The sequence below is a fragment of the Cibotium barometz genome, chromosome 1 (assembly GCF_041138505.1).
Source record: "Cibotium barometz isolate CiBa-2024 chromosome 1, ASM4113850v1, whole genome shotgun sequence".
Lineage (NCBI taxonomy): Eukaryota > Viridiplantae > Streptophyta > Polypodiopsida > Cyatheales > Cibotiaceae > Cibotium > Cibotium barometz.
The window spans coordinates 35,434,703-35,454,143 of NC_141046.1; the positions used below are offsets into that span (position 1 = coordinate 35,434,703).

Below are 19,441 nucleotides of genomic sequence, written 5' to 3' on the forward strand. Positions count from 1 at the left end.
AAACTGGAGATAATTCTTCACCAGTTCATCTTCTTTTTCCCAAGTGGCAGCATCTAAAGAGTAGAACTTCCACTTGACCAAAAATTCTCTAAGGTATCTATTCCTAAGAGCCTTCTCCCGAACATCTAAGATTTCTTTGGGCTGGAGTTCCACTGATGTTGAGTCGAAAAAGTCAATTGCTCATCATCTAGCACATGACTCTAGCTGGGTACATACTTCCTAAGCAAACTTACATGAAACACATTATGTACCTTCAGATGCGGAGGTAGAAGAAGTTCATAGGCTAGGTCTCCTACTTTCTTCGTAATGGTGTCCGGTCCATAGTATCTAGGAGATAGCTTCTCGTACTTCCCTAGAGATAAAGAACTTCTTTTGGGTCATACTCGAATAATGAAGACCATATCTGGTTCTTCAAACACTCTATCCATTCTCTTCTTATCAACATACTACTTTTGTCTATCTTGGATAGCCTTAATATCTTTGCGGATTGATTGCATATGTTGTTCCATATCATCAAGCATCTGTTTGGACATCTCGACCCTGATCAATGGGTCGGACCAAGTTAATGGTGTAAGGCAATCTTATCCGTATAGAGCTTTGAAAGGGCTCATCCCGCTACTCCGGTGATATGAGGCATTATAAGCAAATTCAACTAGATGCAAGTAGCTTAACCACTTGCTGGGTTCTTTGCCACAGCATGACCAAAGGATATCTTCTATCACTTGGTTCACTCTTTCTGTCTGGCTATCTGTCTTGGGGTGATAGGTTGTACTGAGATCTAGGAAAGTTCCCACTGCTTTGAAGAATGCAGTTCAGAACCTTGACGTAAACTTAGGATCTCGATCGCTCACTATCCTTCTGGGTAATCCATGCAACCTAAAAATCTCTTTGAGGAAGACTCTGGCAACATCTACTACAGTGTAGGTTTCTTTTACTGGAATCAGATGGGCAACCTTGGTTAATCTGTCAACTACCACAAAAATGGAGTTGTAACCTGATTGCACTGATGGGAGGATAGTCCAGTAACAAAATCCATGCTGACACACTCCCACTTCATCTATGGAATGTCTAAGGGATGCAACTTTCCTGGCATCTTAACTCTCTATGCCTTGACTCTTTGACATACTAAACACTGATGCACATGATTAAGTACATCCTTTTTTAGTCCTAGCCAAAAGAAACTCCTCTTTACAGACATGTAGGTCTTTATGAAACCTAGATGTCCAGCTATCGAGCTATCATGGGCTTCTCTCAAAATTTTACCCTTTGTTCCCTCATCATTGGGAATGCATAGCCAATTATTGTAATACATACATCCATCGTCCAATCTATACCCATGAACTTGACTCATCTCCTGAGGAGTCTTGCTTTCCTACATAAGTAGTGTAGCAATACGGGCAAAGAAATTGTCCTGCATGATCTTCTCTCTTGCTTCATTGACCAACGGATTTGACACCAGTTATTGCAAGCAAGGAGGCTTTTCTACTGAGCGCATCTGCTACCACATTTTCCTTTCCTGGCTGGTACTTAATCTCAAAATCAAATTCCTGCAAGGTCTGCATCCACCTTCTTTGACGCATATTGAGATCCTTCTGAGTGAAGATCCACTTCAGACTTTGATGATCTATCATCAAGGTGAATCTCTTTCCCAAGAGATAATGTCTCCACATCTTTAGAGCATAAAATACTGAGAGTAACTCCAAGTCATGGACAGCATAATTTCTCTCATGCGACCTGAGCTTTCTGGATTCATAGACCACTACATGAACTTACCCTTCACATGAGTACACCGCCTATTGTTGCGAATCCACTAGCATCTGTTACTACCTCTCCAAGGGCTTAAAGATATCTGGTAGTCTAAGAATAGGGTTGGTCACTAAGGTTGTCTTCAGCTTATCAAAAGCACTCTGACACATAGCGGTCCACTGAAATAGGGTACTCTTCTTGAGAAGGTTGGTCAAATGAGATGCTATCTTTACATTCCTGGGTATAAAGATTATGTAACATCCTGTCAAACCCAAGAATCCTCTGACTTCTTTTACGGTCTTAGGCTCTGGCCAATCTATAACTGCTTGAACTTTGACAAGGTCGATAGAAATTCCATCTTTAGACACTATGAAACCCAAGTACTCGACACGATCAGTAGAAAAGTACACTTGCTCTTCTTTGCAAAGAGTTGGTGCTTCCTTAGGATCTCTAGGACTTTACGCACATGACCTTCATGGTCATCTGAAGTCTTAACGTTCTTTCTTTTTCTGAAAGAGAACGGACGCATCCCAAGGTGAAACACTGGGTTTTACAAATCCTTGCTCTAACAACTGCTTTAACTGCTCCTTAAGTTCTATGGCTTCTGGAACTGGCATCTTCTATGCACGCTGGGCTATTGGCTAAGCTTTGGGGATCAGCTCTATCTCATGATCTACTTCACGAGTCAGAGGCATCTCAGTCAGCTCTTCTAGGAATACATCAGCATACTCACTTAACCACTCTGGCTCCTTAGCCTCGAATTCTTTGCCTACTGGATTCATTTTAATGACATAGACAGCTTGCTTCTTTCTTAGTCCTTTTAGCAACTTAAAAGCTTTGACTAACTATAGAACTGGGAATCTGAAAATTCTAGTTTCTTGAACTTTATTCTCGTGAAGGTCGAGAAAAGAGATGGTTCCCTTGTGTGACAATGAATGTCAGCCTGATTCTTATGGAGCCAATCCATTCCAAGGATTCCATCATAAATTTCCAAAGGTAAGACTCTGAACTGGCAGTCTGTATGTTCCCAGAGAATGTGTTCCGAGGAAAAGGCCTTCCTTTCATTCTGAAACTTCCCATATCTTGGGTTTGATTAGGAACTTGCTGTTTCTCTTAGGAGGCGAAAAGTTAGAAGCATTTCTCGGGGTTTGGAATCTTTTGAAAGACGAGGGTGCTGGCTTCGGCAAGACCTTGACAACAAAGGCCTTGGCGAAATCCTTCCCCATCCGCACTGCTTGGCCATAAAAACTAGCTTAGCATTCTTCACCAAGGTATCCAAGGGTTCGTTCATTTCCCGAATGAACCTAGCCATCAACTGTTCTTCATCCAGTGGTGGGGCGAGTATTTGAGGAGGAGAGGGAATGCCTGGTGATATTCCTCTGTAGTAGTTCGGCTCCCTTGGGTTAGCTCAAGAAACTCATTCATCTTTGTTAAATTCTTGACAAAATTCGTCTTCGGTTCTTAAGCTTTCAACAAAGCTCTAATACTAACTATAAGACCCTTGTCATCTCTGCGCATCGAACTCTGGAGTGCTAGCAGTGGAAGTAGCAACCTCATGCACAGAGCAGAGCTTCCTACTCTCGGGGCCTCGCCCATGAATGTCCGGGCAAGGGACTAGTCCGGCGGCTCTTCCAAAACCAACCCCGGAAAAAAACTTTCCTCGCCAAGAAAGCATATGCGATTTCTCCTTGAAAATCTTCTAACGAAAATTTATCTAAAGGGGTCAAGAGTCTAGACTATCCTTCACTCAGATGACCGACTTAAAAGAGAAAAAATCTTTATACTTGATTCATAGAAATCAACGCTTTTCTCCCCATCAATAGAGGCACAGCCATTGATATGATCTCTTAAAGCAGATTGTCCAGGTTTCTAAGCTACTGATCACATTCTAAAACGAACTCCTACCGAGATTAACCTTTATTATTTAATTTATAAAGCTTCTACCGTTCCAGCCTAACCCCATCCAATCCCATCATGGGTTAACCGACTACCCAACCACTGTACTTAGTGGAATATTCAGTTACTCACACACCTATAATTAAAATGCCATTTTTAACTTTAGCTTTCGAAAACAGTTACGCACGCACACCTCGTACACGGACACACTCCTCTTTCAAAACATGGAAGAGTCACCAAATATCACACCAATACATTGATTACAAAATATCATCACTCAAAAATAATGCAATTCCATTGTTTCTCAATCAGTTATCATCGTCACAACACGCCCCACTAGGCTTACAACTTCATCGTAGGGACAATGAACTAGAGGGAGAGTCTGAATACAAGGGAGTTGCCCTCGCAGCTAGGTGGCGTAGCAGCTAGGTGTTAGTGCTACGCCACCTAGCTACCAAAAGGTGTCCTCCGTTGACTCCCTCTCTCTTCTTCTTCTTCTTGGGCATTTGCCCAAGAATTGGATGTCAGTTGTCCGACCGTGGTCGCCTCTTACAGGGCGTCACGAACTATTCCCTCACTGGATGACTGCCAACAAGCTTGCAGATAAGTGTACCGGCCAACAGCTCAGTGATTGAGGAGGGGAGGAGTCAAAAGTCTGAATCAAATAATAAGCACCGAGGACTGCATCAAGTAGGGATGCCAGAGTGTGTGCCATGAAGTTCACCCGAGGGAATGGACAAAGAAAATAGCACCACCGTACTGCTGCACAGAGACGAGGAAGGATGAATGCCCAGTGCAATAAGGTGAGGGTGGGTCAGGAAAGTAAGTAGAGGATATAGCAAGAAAAATGAAAGCAGGGGTGAGGACGGAGAGACGTGTGAAGAGGCGGACATGTGAAGAGGCAGGTGGTGTAGCAAGAAAGTGGGGGCCGAGGATGCATGAGAATTGGAGGTGCAGGGCGAGATAAGGATGTAGAGGGGGGGGTGTTTGTGTCTGCTGCACCCGCAAAGGGTGGTGCAAGCTCTGAACTCTATGCCAACAATTTTAATTTCATACTTCAGGTTTTTTTTTAAAAACACACTTCTAATTGTATCGCTTTTTTAGCTTAAAGTAGCATTACTGATGATGAGACGGTCAAAAGATCACAAATTGCATTAGCTCTACCTTATGGCCCACAGATTACACTGGCTCTACTGATGATATAGATGGATGATGTAGAGGGAACAAACAGGTTTTTACTTATCAACTTTATAGCAGACTTCTACATCTTCACAGTCACTTCAGACAATCATCTTTCATACAAGGGCCTTCCATACAAGAGCCACTCCAAGACTAGCTTCATATTGGAGGGAAGTGGTAGGCATGACAATATCTATCTTGCTCCCAAGGGTGTACCCCAGTTTTTCCTCGATATTACACCCAACAAATTACATGACAAACTTAAAGCTCCCAATGCTAGTGCACAAGTTTCCATCCTACAATTTCAACTAGAAAAAACTGATAAGTAATTATCTTACGTTAATGGGTGACCCAGGTTCTTCATTGAAATCACACCCAACAATTCATATAATCCCGCACTACATTTCTGTTCCAACACAACTCAAAAGACAGATCCATCCCAACAGTTCAACTTCTCCTCTAAAAGCTTGACTCATATTTCCATCCCATAATTTTAACTGTGGCAAGAAAAAACTAGTGTACGACACTGACCAGATAAGCTTAAGAGCTTTCTTCTACTTGTAACTGCCCTAAAAAACAACCACATGCAATTGCATATGAGCTATTTCAACTCAAGATTTGACTTCCCTTGCACTCCCAACAAACTACTCATTTTGTACATTCGCAACCCACATTTGCAACCTTTCAGTCCCACATAGTGTTACAAGTAAGCAGTGACATCACCACCTGAAGTGCATGCAATTTAAGTGTGAGAGTCAATTTTCGTAAGCTGCTCTCTCTCTCTCTCTCTCTCTCTCTCACACACACACACACACAATTGCACAAGTGACCATTCTGACAGGAATGGATTTCCAACCAAATTGCGAAATACTTTTCAAAGTCACACATCCTAACAGCAAAATCCTTGTTGATCTGGTGAGAGCACTGACAACTTTAACTCTCATCCAAATGGTAATTTTACTCTGTTAACTAGCTCCCAAACACTTCACCCCATCTTTGCAAGCCACAAACATCTGTTAACAAACCCACTTAAAATTTTATTTGCAAGAAAGGATAATATGTGATTGCTCACAAGAAAAGACAGTTTAAGCTTCATGAATCAGAAGGGAAATGGTGCCTGAGAATAAGGAAAGAACCTGGAAAAAATATCAGCAGTTCAAGCTTGGAAGAACCAAGAGGGACAAAGCTACATGGCCTTTAAGAGACCCGAATCGGAACTTTAAGGCAGCATTAACAACAAAACTTACTTGCTTAAACCTCCGGATGCTATTCGAAGAAGACATTCACGTTCCATCAGGTTCATCTGGTAAGAACAGCAATGGGAGCCAACACATAAAGAGGACTAACGAGTTGAGATGCCAATTGATGACTTAAGTCCCATCTTCACCATCTGGTCATTAAAAATATAAGGTGAAAACTTTGTTTTACGCTACTGCCCACTACAAATTTCTTTACCTTCACACCCCTATTAACATCCAAGTGTGGTGGATTATACTAACTAGCAAGTATTGCAGCCGCTCGAGGAACAAAATTCTTTCATATCTTTCAGATTTCAAGTGCAAATGAGCCTACAACTGTTTCCACCTTCTAATAAAATGCAATGCATCTAAAATAGACCCTGGTACACCTCAAAATGTCCAAGGCTCCACTTGAAAATTATCCAACCCATAGGTGATGTAATTGTATTGAATACAGGAACCATGCATCATGTCGCGCTCAAACATACCTAATCACATCATAAGTGGTCATAGGTATCTACACCTCTACTAGAGAACTGTCAGCGCACATAGAGGCTGACCTTGAATAAAAAACACAGGATCCTGAGATCCAAAGCTCAGCCTTGAAACAAACAAAGCTTGTGAGCTGGCTGCATGCAGTGGCTGAAGCGACACAATAGCGCCTCGAAACCTGCAAAAGAGAGCTTTGGAGATTAGGCAGACCTTCATTTCAAGGTTCTTAAAATCACAAGAGTTCTAATCAGACAGCATGAAAATAAATTTCTTGATGTTGCAGCATCTACCTAGTTATCAAAGCATGCACACATGATTCTCACTATTGTTCTTTACATCACAGCATCCATCCAGGGTTCTCATAGCATGGAACACAGGGCAGTTGACAAAAAAGACAAAAAAGAAATGCAGAGAAATGGGACTCTGGAGAAAAGCTCACCGCAGGATCCGAAAGGAAGGCTGCCGTAACGCCGCTGGCAATTCGAATGAGGCTGGTGCTGCTGTGCTCGTGCCCTTGAGGTTAAGCGTCCTGCTGGCTGCCTTTTGTGAGAGCGCCGCGATGGACCTAAACACGGAAGGTGAAGGTCGCGCCATGGCTACAGAATGATTTCCAGTTCTTCTACCCTAATTTTGCACATTTGCTTATAGCTTATGGAAAAAGGTTAATATTTTATTTTACTTTCATCCTTTTTCTCCTATGCCTTAAAACATTTATATATAAAGTAGGTCTCCTTTTGCATTAATATATATATATATATATATATATATATAGGGGTTCTATTGAGCGTATGTATACATACCGAATTGTGGGGTCATGGTGGAAGAGTCAGGGAGAGACGATTGGGAAGGGATGGATGAGGAGGTCATCTTGCCTACTTGGGTAAGTGGGAAGGAGAGCTTGAGATGAAAAGGGTTGTAGATAAGGGAGGGCAATCGCCACAAGAAGCACAAATATTTCGCACAGGCCATTGGAGAGTACCGTATGCTTGGGCCAAGCATCGAGATTCGACTTTGTGAGGTAAAAAAGCTGCAGGCATTAGAGGTTTTGGCTACAAAGGGACATAGCTAGTCCATCTAGGCTTGCCAAGGCCACAAAGGAATATCAAGTACATGCAAGCCTACCTCAAGAGTTTGTGGACCTACATATGGGGCATGCAGGGTGGTCATTGTGTGTACAGGTGAAGTCCCTCTTAAAAGTGAACTACCATCATGGATTGAAAAAGGAGTCCTGCCAATAAATGCCACCTCTCATATCTTTTATCTTGTATCTAGGCAAATGTTGCTTTTGATCTTGGGCCACATGAAAGGCAACCTCTCAAATCTTCTATCTAGGTAAAGGTTTCTTCACTGTGTTATTTTCCCAACTTCTCAAATCTTCTATCTAGGTAAGGTTGCTTCAATGTGTTGTTTTCCCAACCAACTTTTATGACATACATTTTTGGCACAACCCCTCAATTCTAGGCCAAAAACTTGATGCATGTTGACCTCCTCTTTAATGTTAACCAAAGCATGTTGCAAGCATGTCCACAATAAATTTCTAAAATTGCCTCCATGGCTTTGGCCTGCACTAGGTTCTCTTGCTAGTAGCTTGGCCCACCCTCTATGTGTCGACAGATCCCTCTATAGGAAGGGCCTCAAATAAGGTGTGCATGAAAAGATGCGGGGGAGAAGAGAGCTTGAGCTCTTGCAAGCACACACACACTCACAAAACCCTAAAAGAGAACACACAAGGTGAGAGGTTAAAAATCTTCTTCTTCTTCACACAACACTCAACACACCATATACAAAGATAAGAGCACACATATACTCAACCAAATACATACTAGGGTTCTCTATAGTGTGAACCCAACTAAATAAGCTGGCGCTATAACTATGCTAGTCTCTAGAATGGCTGTCACACAGCCTGTCATCCCACTGGCCGCATATCACCCATGATCTCACCAACCATGCTAGTGGTGTAAGTGTGGGGCCTATCCCCCAGGCGGGTCATCAGTATCCACCGCCTCACTAGATGAGCTCGATATCTCAACTCTCCCCCTCGAGCTCAACTCCATCTCATGTACACCAAGCGAAGCCCTGAATCTGCGGAGCTTCTCTGTACCCAATGCTTTGGTGAAGATGTCCGACTTGATCCTGTGTGCTAACATAAACAAGGTCAACGTCTCCTGCCAAAACCTTCTCTCTGACAAAATGGTAGTGGACCTCTATATGCTTCGTGCGAGCATGAAAAACTGGATTCCTAGCCAACTGTATACTGCTAATGTTGTCACAGAAAATGACAACTTGTCTATCCACTGATAGACCCAAATCTGCAAGTAGCTTTCTCAACCAAGCTACCTCACATGCTGCCAGAGCAGCACCTCTGTACTCGGCCTCTGTACTGGATAGAGCAACCGTAGGTTGCTTCTTGCTGCTCCAAGTCACAGCAACACTCCCGAAAGAAAACATGAAGCCACTAGTAGATCTTCTATCTGAGATACTACCAGCTCAATCAGCATCTATGTACCCATGTACACATATCTCTGTCCCAGTTTCATAAAATAGTCCACAATGCAAAGTAGACCTCACATACCTCAGTATGCGTCTCAATGCATCCAAATGCGGCTTCCGACGAGGAACCTGCATAAACTGACTCACCAACCCAACAGCATAGCTCAAATCTGGCCTGGTGATCATCATCATGTAGATCAAGCTTCCTACTATACGCCTATACATAGTAGGATCCTCCAAAATCTCTCCTGAATCTGCACTCAACTTGCCATTCTGATCCAATGGCACTGAGATAGGCTTACACTCTACAACATGTATAACTTTTGCCATATATGCATAGTGATGTGCCACATAACCATCATAGGTAAACCTCTGCACAGGATTCTTCACTCTTCCAGATCTTCGCAACTTTGCATTCATGGCTTCCATAGCCTTCTTTACACCAGGTGTTCTCATAGCTGGTATCTCAAGATCCTCATCAAGACTCATCTCTGAGCCACTAGACTCTCCATCAACATATGAGAATGCCCTACAGAAATGTCAAGCATACTAAGGGGCTCAACCACTTTCTCTTTGCCTTTATGTGATGTACTAATCACATTTGCAGGGCTGGTATTATGATGCAGCCTGCTGCCACTCCATGGTCTATCAACTGAACCACTAGATGAGGACTCTCCTTGTCCACTCAAAGATTGTGATTGCTGACTTGCATTCTGTGCAACCACATTTCCACTCACATCAGTCCCAACAGCTTCTTTTTCAGCAGCATACCAGCTACTTTTTCAGTAGCATACCAGCTACTTTTTTAGCAGCATACCAGCTACTCATCGCATAAAAAACAACATCCCTGCTTACCCTCAACTCATGTGTAGCAGGGTTATAACACCTGTATCCCTTTTGCTCAAGGGAATATCCAATAAACACACATTTTTCAGCTTTTGAATCCAGCTTAGTTCTCAGCTCATCTGGCACATGCACATATGCAATGCATCCAAAGACTTTCAGATGAGACAAATCAGGTTTTCTGCCAGTAAACCTCTCCTCTGTAGCTACATCATGTATGGCTGCAGTTGGAGTCCTGTTCATGATGTAAACTGCTGTGTAGAAACAGCCTCAGCCCAATAGCTATGCAGCATATTCTTCTCTCCCATCAATGCTCGCGCAATCTCAGCAATGTGCCTGTTTTTTCGCTCAGCAACTCCATTTTGCTGCGGAGTGTATCTGCATGTAAACTGTCTCCGAATATCATTCTTCTTCAAAAATTCAAAGAACTCATTGGAGAAGTACTCTCCCCCTCCATCTGACCTTAGGCACTTTACATATTTCTCTGTTTGCTTTTCAACCATAACCCTGAAATTCTGAAAATGAGTGAACACCTCACCCTTCTCCTTCATGAAGTATACCCACACTTTCCTTGTGTGGTCATCAATAAATGTCACATAATACCTGCAGCCTCCCATAGACATGGTCTTCGTAGGACCCCATACATCTGAATGCACAACATCTAGTGCATTTCTGCTCACATTTCTGTCATGTGGAAATACATGCTTTGTTTGCTTTCCAAATTGGCATGCTTCACATATTTTCTGCATCCCTTCAACTTTAAACTTTGGTAGCCTTGTCACAATTCCTTTAGTCTGCATAGACTTCATTCTCTGCACATTCACATGTCCAATTCTTTTATGCCAAATGTCTGTGTCTACAACAATTCCTAAACCATTTGCAAACATTGCAGCACTCACTTCAGGCATGTTTACATTCAATGTAAACATTATGCCCACTCTGTTGCCTTTTGCAACCAACCTGCACTTGTCTTTAAAGTCTTCAACATAACAACCATCAGGATTAAACGGAACCTGCAAAACCTGCTCAATCATCTGGCCAACTGAAGCCAGATTCTTTGTTATGTTCGAAACACGAAGTACATCTGCAAGGTACTTCACTTTGCCATCCTGCATAGACAATGGCACATCTCCAACATGGGCAATTGGATGAGCAGTGTCATCCCCCCTTGTTTCCACAAAACATGGTCTTTCAAGGTTTTTCATCTCCTTGAACCACTCCCCATGACTTGTCATGTGGTTCGAAGCACCTGAATCAACGTACCATACATCATCTTTATGTGCTGCTTCAACATTTTCAGACATGGCATTAACGACATGCTGCATAACAAACAACCTTTCATTATCCTCATTGTTTTTGCTCGAGGATGCATTAGTTGTTTTGCTGCAATTTCCCATTTTACATGTCAGACTGCTTCTTATAACAATCTGCCTGCACATGTCGAGGCTTACCACCCACAATAAAAGCATCCACGTGTATCATTATACTGCCTTTGCCAATTTCCACGACCTCTTTGACTCCCCCTGCCTCTGAATTGGCCTTTTCCACCTACGTGTTGTTGTTGTTGTTGTGAATTCTGGGACTGTTGTTGCTGCTGGCCATAATTCTGATTACCTATTCGGCCACCTCCTTGGCCGCATCCACGGTCTCCTCTACCTCGTCCTCTTCCTGAACTTGTGTAGAAGGCCTGTTGCTCTGAACTGTTTTTGTTTTATGAAGACTGTTGGTCTTCACCCAAGCTCTTCTCTTCTATAATCAACATAGACACCAAATCTGTGAAATTGGGAATGTTTTCCCGAGTCTGAATAGACGTCTTGAACGCCTTGTATTGTGGCCCGAGACCACGTAGACAGACTTCCACCTTATCATCATCATCTACTGAAACACTAATAGATGCAAGGGATTCCACAATACGCTTGATCTTCAATGCAGTCATTCACAGACATACTCTTTTTCTCCACAGTATGAAGTTCATTCTTCAAGTGTATCTTTCGTGCCTTGGTATTCGTTTCATAGAGTTTTACCAAAGTGTCCCACGCCTCCTTGGGGGACTTGGCATCCTGTATGTGCCCAATCATGGTGTCCTGTATACTGATAGAGAGCCAATACATAACTTTTCTGGCTCCTTGGTTCCAATCCTTGAACTCTTTCACATCTGCAGCAGTCGGATTGATAGATATGCTCTAGACATGTATTCAAAAGGTAGTCAAATAATTGGGTTTTCTAGTGCACATTGCTTGCTTTTGGAGTTTGCTTTGCTGGAGTCGATAGTAGTCGAGGCTTTTCCGTTAGCTAAGGGCTGAATTTTTGAGCTTAATGATTATGAGATTTTTTCCTCTTTCAAAGACATTCTACGTTGACCTAGTGACCACTAGATTTATCAATTTCCAGTAATACTTTGCACAGTGTTTGACTAGCATAGGGATTGCACAACCATTAAATGAAAACCTTGAATGGAGTCTTAGGGCTAGAGAATTGACATAACTAAGAAAAAAGCTTGTGAGGCCAAGTTTCCACACCTGTTTCTATCTCCCTCTCAGATCCACCAATTAGGAAACATACATCTACATAGTGTTACCGACTATATAGGCACTAGCACCTTGACTAAGAAACAAGCCCGTCAGGCCAAGTTTCCACACATGCTTCTATGTCCCTCTCAGATCCACCAATTAGGAAACATACGTAGTGTTACTGGCTATACAAGCACTAGCACCAAAGTCAAGTTTGGTCCCAAACGGATAAGTATGATTCCAGTGCTCCATCTCACCTGTTTTTCATGCATGGCTAAAATTGGTAGGCTATAAGTAAAAAAGTGGGTCTGATAAGCGACATTGTTAAGCATCATATAGACAACCTAGAAATCAGATGGACATTTGCCTCCTGAACAAAATGGGTTTCTATGCCTCACCATAACTTTTCACCAATGGGGGTGGACGAAAATCAAATAGGTTGCAAGGAAGAGGACCTATACACATAACCTGACCTAGGGCTAGATCGGACTAGGAAAGCTCCTAGATTTCCATGCTTGCTTTCATGGGGAGACCGATCTTTATTGGCTTTGTTATCTTAAGGCCGTGGATTCACATGAAACCTACACCTACCTGTGGGAAGCTAACTTAAACAAGAAAATTGTTCAGACCAAGATAATGGTCTTTCAAAGTGATGAGGAGACCATGAGCTCTAAGCAAGCTAAGCTCTACCAAGTAGCTAGACAAAAGCTCAATAAGGTCAAGGCTAAGGGTAGAGAAGGAAGAAAAACTCAAAGATCTTGCCCAACCTCAAGAGGAAGATTTGAGGCAAGTGCGCCTGAGTACTTTATAAGTCCTACAACATTGGGGATAGAGGGGTTTACAACGAAGAAGGTTCAAAGTAGCCCTGGTGGAGAGCCACATGCCTGATATGATGGCCCCACTGAGGTTAAAAAAATAAATCTTACTAGCCCAGTTGAAGAACCCAAGCATTGCGATGTTTATTGTCAAGGACCTCACCCTTGAGCAAGAAGGAGAATCGATTTCCTTGCTCAAAGAATTTTAAGATAAAGAACCTAAGCTAATGCTTAAGCAATTGATTTCCTTGCTCAAAAAGTTTCAGGATGTATTTGCCTAGAAATACACTGACATGAAGGGAATTCCTCTGGAAGTGGTGAGACACACCATCCACTTGCATATGAAGGCATGAAACCATCCAAATAGAGAGCCTACCATATGAATCCCAATGGGTCAAATGGTCAAAGAAGAGTTAGACAAGCTCATCGACGCGAGATTTGTGTATGAAATCAAGCACACTAAGTGGGTGTCATCGATGGTGATTATTTCCAAAAAGAATGGAAAGCTTAGAGTGTGTGTTGCGTTGCACCTTCATGAGATCCTTGGACTTGCAAATAATACTCTTGGAATCCATATTTCCTTTACTAGCATTTTCTTGTGTAATTGCCTTGAATGCCATGGTTGTGAAAGAGTGCACAGAGCAGAAGTAAAGGGGCACTAGAGTGTGCTGATGAATAGAGAGTGCAAGAGAGAGAGAGAGAGAGAGAGAGAGAGAGAGATATGGAGCAACTATGCTGAATATACTGAAGCAAAACAGTCCCAAGCAAGAGACACAAGTAGTCTCATAAGTGAGGGAGCAAAATATGTACAAGACTAAATGAAAAGTGATAGGCCAGCCCCACCTATTTATAGGTGGGTAGTGCTGGCTGACTGGAGTTGAATGAGCTGGCTGACTAGAGCTGAGAAGCTGGCCGACTGGTAAAATACCAAACGTGTTGGGAAAAATCCCAGAAAAATAAGAAAAAAGGGGTGGTTAGCAAGGGCCATGCAAAAGGAACCAAAAGGACACCAGAAATGGGCAGAAACTGGGGATGAATGTGCTAACACCCCCTCTCAGCGCACCAGATGCTGAACAAATTCGAGAAGCCAAAGATGAGGAGCCAATGAAGCCTAAGAAACCGGCTTGGTGAACAAATCTGCAGCATTCTCCGCAGAAGGACAATACTCCAAACACAAATTTCCAACAAGAACCCGTTCACGAACATAGTGATACTGTATCTCAATGTGTTTCGTGTACAAGCATGAAACACAGGGTAACATAGGGTTCTTGGTGATGGTGATGTAACTCTGATTATCACACCAAAGAAGAGTAGATCCAGTAGGAGGACGGCCGAGCTCCTCCAATAATCTTCGCAACCATGTCGCCTCACATGCAGCATAACAAACCGTACGATACTCTGCCTCTGTAGGGGAAAGCGCCACAGTAGGTTGCTTTTTACTGCTCCATGAAATGGCTCCTGACCTGAGTGTAAAAAAACAACCAATGGTCAAACGCTGAGTATCTGGATCTCGAGCCCAATCTGAATCAAACCATCAAACAAGAGTGCATCCTTGGCCATAGAAGATGCCAAAGTCCCAGAGTGCCACACAAGTACCGAAGAACTCTGAGAACACACCACCAATGCTACTGACGGGGTTTGGATGAGAAAGAACTCAATAAACTGACTGCGAAACATATGTCCAATTGGGATTAGGTCAACCAACAACCAACGAGAACCCGATACTGTCCCTGATCAATCCTTAGAGAAGCATCAAGTAGAGAAAGCTTCTCACTAATATCCATAGGAGAAGATACTAGTCTGCATCTAGTCATTTGAAATCTGTCAAGAATATCCACTTCTGCTGAGAGAAGAAAATGCCCTTCGAGGTCTACCAAATCTCAAATCTGAGAAAATAATGCAAAAGGCCAAGATCCGTCATCTCAAACTCTGTCTCCAAAGCATCCATGACTGAATGGATCCTCACAGAATAAGAACCTGTAAAGATGAGGCCATCAACATAGCCCACAATGATAACAATCAACCCCCTCTCAAGGAGGATATAGAGGCTCGAATCTACACGAGAACAGTGTAGGCTGAGCTTCTAAAAGAACTCATCAATCCACTGCTACCAAGCCCGTGGAGCCTGCTTCAGACCATATAAAGCCTTCTTCAACCGGTAGACCTGATCGTGTTTGCCTGGAACAACAAATCCCGGCAGCCAGCAGAGCTGATCAACATAAACCGCCTGTGTAATAATTAACAAACATGTTGTCCTCATGAATTTGTTTGCCTGTAACTCTGGAAGAACTCTGGAGGAGCGAACCAGGCGGAGGAGCAGAAGGAAGCTCACGTAACCCAGAATCCCCGAACTATGTAATAATACCATCCAGGCACAGATCTGCTTGAACTCATTGGAGGAGGAGCAGAGTCATTATCATCTGACTAAGAATCCACAGCTAAAGGTGTAACAGAAGCAGCGAGAGGAGGAGGAGGAGGAGGAGAAGGCGGAGATGGAGGTGGAGAAAGAAGAAGCTCACCACCCCCCTCTGAAGATGTAGGAGTCTCGTCAAACACCACATCACAGCTCACAACAACTTTGTCGGCCTGAGGATCATAAAGACAATATGCCTTGGACACAGTGCTGTATTCGAGAAAAGTCATGCACTGAGACTTCGAGTCCAACTTGGAGCGATGCTCCTTAGGCACATGAACATACGCCGAACACCCAAATATCCGCAAATGAACAATGGAGGGCTTCTCACCATGGAAAGCCTCATATGGAGTTTTATCGAGAAGAGCAGCAGTAGGAGACCTGTTCTGAATGTAGACAGCAGTGGAAGCTGCCTCAGCCCAGAAACGTCGAGGTAATGAAGAATGCTCAAGCATAGCACGGGCTGTCTTCATAATGGTCCTATTCTTCCTCTCTGCAACTCCATTATGTGATGGAGTATATGCTGTAGTAAGCTATCTCCAAATTCCATGGGTCTTGCAATATTGCTGAAACTCCTGGGATGTCAACTCACCCCCTCCGTTGGTCATGAGAGCCTTGATCGAACGACCGATCTCTTTTTCCACCTCAACTCTCCAATCACAGAAGTGCTAAAAAGCCTCATCCTTGGTCTTCAAAAAGAAAACCCAAGTATATCTGGAAGAATCATCCACCATCATGAGCATGTACAACGCCTTAAAGACGCGGTACTCATAGGACCACATAAGTCTGCATAAATGAGAGCAAGTGATGTGTCGAAGATCTATGTGTTGCCTCCTTTGGAAAGGCAGCTCGGTGTTGCTTCCCCTGTAAACAAGAGGAACAAGCAGAAGATGGAGCCTTAATGGTCGGTAAACCCTCAACTAACCCATCCTTCAAAGCGCACTATAGAAGCTGATAGCTCAAATGGCCAAACTGAGCATGCCAAAGAGCAAAAGAAGCACCAAAAGAAAGCAGAGCAGCCAACTTGTACAGACCACTATCTTGGACTCCTCCCTGAGCCAAGATGCTACCAGTCGCCTTATCACGAATGGTAATCTCATAACGAGAAAAGATCACCTCCGCATCCTGACCTGTAGAGCACTCACACTGACAAAAGGTTAAAAGCCAAATGTGGAATATACAGAACGTCAGAGAAGTACCTCTTGTCCTCAGAAGAGCGGAAGATGGGGATGGTGCCATGACCATGTACTGGCATGGAAGAAGAATCACCCAAAGTGATCTCGCCTAACCTGGCAGTGAAGTCCTCGAACCAATCTTGATGGGGTGTCGTGTGAGTAGTAGCACTGCTATCCACAATCCACGACTGTGTGACTGAGAAGTCACAAGAGCAAGTATATGATGAGTACCTGGTAATAGAAGAATGCCATCATCCTTCTTGGTCTAAGACATTGCTATAGAGGAAGAGTTCTTTGTTGCTTCATCCCGCTTCTTCTTGTGACATTGGGGTGATTTATGACCCTTCTTGTTGCCACAATAGTGACATTCAATGTCCATGTTCTTAGAAGATTTATTGTTGTCTTTATCCTTGTCGAAATCCTTAGATTTATTGTTGACATTCAATGTCCATGTTCTTAGAAGATTTATTGTTGTCTTTATCCTTGTCGAAATCCTTAGAGTTCTTGTCAGAACCCCCTTTCCCTTTCTTTTGTTGATTCTTCCCTTTATCTCGCACTGCCAATCCACTCCTCAAAGCGAGACTCAATCTGCATAACGAAGGGGAGAACTTCCTCCCAAGTAACTTGAACAGGACGAGGAGAAGAAATAAGAGACTGAAAATATGCATCAAACCTTTCTGGAAGCTTGGAGAGAAGCCGAATAGCCATGTCCTCTGTAGAGATGTCCTTTCCACCACCACAAACAACAAGCTCATCCCAGAGATTTTTCATCTTCGAGATGAAAGTAGACAAAGATTGAAAGGTGGAAACTGATAAGTTCATACGTTGCTTTTCTAACGCCAAAATCCGACCGGAGACTTAATCTCATAAAGCAAAAGCCTTCCAAACTTCATGTGCAGCATCTGTTGTATGCACATGAGAGAGGATAGAATCCTAACAGTTCAACATTAGAAAGGAGAAAACGTGACGATCATTTGCCTGCCAGGTGTATCAATCTGTGCCTGAGTCACACCACCAAAAGCAAGGGTGGGAGGGGTGGCATTGGCTGGTGGTGTAACAAGCCAATCGTAAAGATCCACACCACACAAGGCTGATTTCACCTTCACCTTCACCTTCACCTTCCATAAGGTGTAGTTGGAACCATCCAACTTTGCAGACTCAGAGAACATATGAAGAGAAGTCGGAGAAGCCATCACAAAAGCTTGGGCTCAATCTCAGAAATATGCACAATCTCAGAATAAGAAGTGTCCTCCACAGGTACCAAGGGTGCCACCAAAGCCCAAACCACCACAATCCCCCTTTGCACAAGGGAATGACCACCGGAGAGGAAAATGCATAAAAAAGGACTGTTGTCCTGAAAAAACAAGCCGCTAAATAATTAAAAAATAATCAAGAAAGCAAAACAAAATTTGAGAATACAAATTGAGAAAACTCATCTTTTCCAACCTTGGTTTGAAGAATATCTTGATTCAATGAATTGGCATATTACAAAAAAGGATCAAATTTTCAATACAAAAGGAGAGTTGTTACTCAATATTTTATATTTTTTTAAGTTTTTTAATTTATATATTTAAGTATAGAAATATGCTCTCTCTCTCTCTCTCTCTCTCTCTCTCTCTCTCTCTCTCTCTCTCTCTCTCTCTCTCTCTCTCTCTCAATATTGAAAAATATTTATTTTTATTGAATAAGTGAATAGTGTGACTTGGAGTATAACAAGTGGGATTACATCATGGTTTAGGTAAGAAAATCTCATGGGAGAAATTGCAAGATCTTTGGGAGTTTTAGACCTTATCTACATGCTCGATCAAGAAGTGAAACATAACATCTAAAAACTTTCATAATCAACTATCCACTACATCTGCTAAGCCTAACCACACCTCAAAGCAATCACATGTCATGGTGGTTGTCATTCGCTAAGTAAGGGCAGTCGAGATTGAAGCACCACAGGTGACCACTACATCTGCTAAGCCTAACCACACCTCAAAGCAATCACATGACCCCAGTCTCCCTGATAACTTCTTATTGGTGTTGCTCCTACTGTTTCCCCCCATAGCTGATTAGCATGCTTTGGCTCACTACCATTTCTACCAGCTACCTTGTATTGCTCTGGTGGATGAGTGTCCCTTGTCCTCCATGCAACTTCGATGTGCACAACTTCTAAGCATCACTTGTCATTTTGTTAAACCTCCTATTTAGACACAATGATCCTACTTTCTTCACTATCAGTTAGGCTACTCCCTTAATTCTTCATAACCTCCCTACTTCTAAATTCATAATGTCTAATTTCTAGTTGTCATCCTCTCAGCTAGCTGGTCCCCCCGAGCTAGACAAAATCTCCCCAGCGAGATTGCTAAAAGTTTTGCCGTCCAACACTTCAGTGGTTCTAAACCACATGGCCGACATTGCCTAGCCATGCTATCTAATTAGTTCTAGAGGATGAAGTGTTGTGATCTCATTGGGATCACATAGTATTGGGAAAACATTCAAAAATTAATTTACCAATGATAGCTTTAGAATAATCCTTCGGCTAATAATTTTTATATAAATTCTTATCCTAAAGAATTAGTTAGTGGCAGAAGTTGGGCATATTCCAAAAGGATGTGTTACTTAGTTTCTAAACTTTGAGAGATCATTGTGGGCATTG

At 42.7% G+C, this 19,441-nt stretch overlaps 1 long non-coding RNA gene across 9 annotated transcripts; it reads right to left on the bottom strand.

The window, feature by feature from the left end:
• Positions 1–5,130: 5,130 nt before the first annotated feature.
• LOC147641924 (uncharacterized) lies at positions 5,131–7,214 on the bottom strand. 9 transcript variants are annotated; one of them, XR_015266444.1, is made up of 4 exons: positions 6,991–7,213; positions 6,620–6,729; positions 6,069–6,124; positions 5,131–5,547 (listed from the first exon to the last, which is right to left on the bottom strand). It is a non-coding gene; the product is annotated as an uncharacterized LOC147641924 (long non-coding RNA). The 9 variants fall into 9 exon arrangements; XR_015266440.1 differs by having other exon boundaries at positions 6,069–6,211; positions 6,991–7,211; XR_015266446.1 differs by lacking the exon at positions 5,131–5,547 and adding an exon at positions 5,682–5,834 and having other exon boundaries at positions 6,991–7,214.
• Positions 7,215–19,441: the final 12,227 nt, after the last annotated feature.